This window comes from Echinops telfairi, unplaced genomic scaffold (assembly GCF_000313985.2).
Source record: "Echinops telfairi isolate 266 unplaced genomic scaffold, ASM31398v2 ScPeMD7_7;HRSCAF=31, whole genome shotgun sequence".
In the NCBI taxonomy this organism is placed as follows: Eukaryota; Metazoa; Chordata; class Mammalia; order Afrosoricida; family Tenrecidae; genus Echinops; species Echinops telfairi.
The window spans coordinates 24,757,702-24,759,047 of NW_022103904.1; the positions used below are offsets into that span (position 1 = coordinate 24,757,702).

Below are 1,346 nucleotides of genomic sequence, written 5' to 3' on the forward strand. Positions count from 1 at the left end.
TGACTAAAGGGTGTTTTTTCATGTCCTCTATGCTCTAACTACGAAAATATTTGATTTACAAATAAGGAATCCTACTTCGCGGAATTTCATTTATCGCGGTAGGGTCTAGAACGGATTAACCGCGATAAACGAGGGTTCACTGTACAGACCTTTCTTTCAGTATGAGAACCCTGGCGAGTGTCTACGTGCGGGCGGTTTGAATTCACAACACGGGCCCTTCTCGTTTTGTCCTTGCTGCCAAATCTATCTTTCAGTATGCCTACAGCAAGCTTTCCTGTCCTTCCATCGAGCAGCGTCTTCTCTGTAACACAATACACACGGAGGCGCACAGTCATCATCACGGTCGGCATGGAAACTCAGAACCTCCCAATACCAACAGTAGGAAGTTGCTTGACAGGGTGGCAAATGTCTTCCACACATGAGGCAGCCAGTGAGAACCCTAAACACCCTGAACACATGCTACCGTGTGAAATCACAAGGACAGGATTCAAAATAACGGACATCATACATGATCACCACACGGGCAACGGGTCGACATCCACACTGACTGTGGTCACGGGGGCTGTGAGTGTTTCTGTAATGCAGTTTACAAGCTTGGAGTGAATTTTAAATGTAAGTGTACATTTAAAAATAAATTTCTATTTGCTCAGGTATTCGTTTAATAAACTCCTAACTTCACAAAGAACGAATCTCGAGAGGAGGGTCCCTAAAGAAGGCACTGACGATCAATAAACACAGCACAATGACCGAGCTGTGTGGACGCCACCGTGGATCCAAGTGTACCTGAAAAACACAACTTAAGTGGGGAAAATCTAGTAAAAGAGACGCAAAATGTGGGACGATCTGTGCAGATCTCAACAACGAAAAATAGAATGCATGATAAACTCAAAGCAGTTCCTCTCTGTCCCGTTCTTCTAAGTCTCTCTTTCAGAACAAACAGCGAGTAATGGACACAAGGACCCAATACGAGGACGCAGACACGAGCCATGCAGCAGTCAGCCTGCCACATCCTAGAAAGAACACGCCAACATGGGGAGAATCCCAGAACCTCTGGCCTGAGGGTTCCTTAACTCCAGTGGTGGTCCTTCCTGCCCTGACTTCAGGTTCCCCCAACCATCTAAAGGGCTCCCACTGGGCATGTAGCTGTGACTGACGGCTACACCCTGCCTTATACAGCCAGGCAAACAAAGTCCTTTCCTTCATGGCAGCCCTTCAAGTCTTTAAGAGCTTCTCTGGGCTCAACAAGTGTCATGAACCTACTCAACCTAGCCCCACAACCACCTATTTTTACAAAGAGCTGAGTGGTGCCGTGCGTTAAGCAAAGGGCTACTAACTGAAAGGTCAGT

The 1,346-nt window shown here is 46.9% G+C and overlaps 1 protein-coding gene across 1 annotated transcript in view; it reads right to left on the minus strand.

Annotated features, from left to right (window-relative positions):
* WHAMM (WASP homolog associated with actin, golgi membranes and microtubules) overlaps positions 1-1,346 on the minus strand; it is a 16,964-nt gene that overhangs the window by 4,883 nt on the left and 10,735 nt on the right. The gene's annotated exons all lie outside the window — the stretch shown is intronic.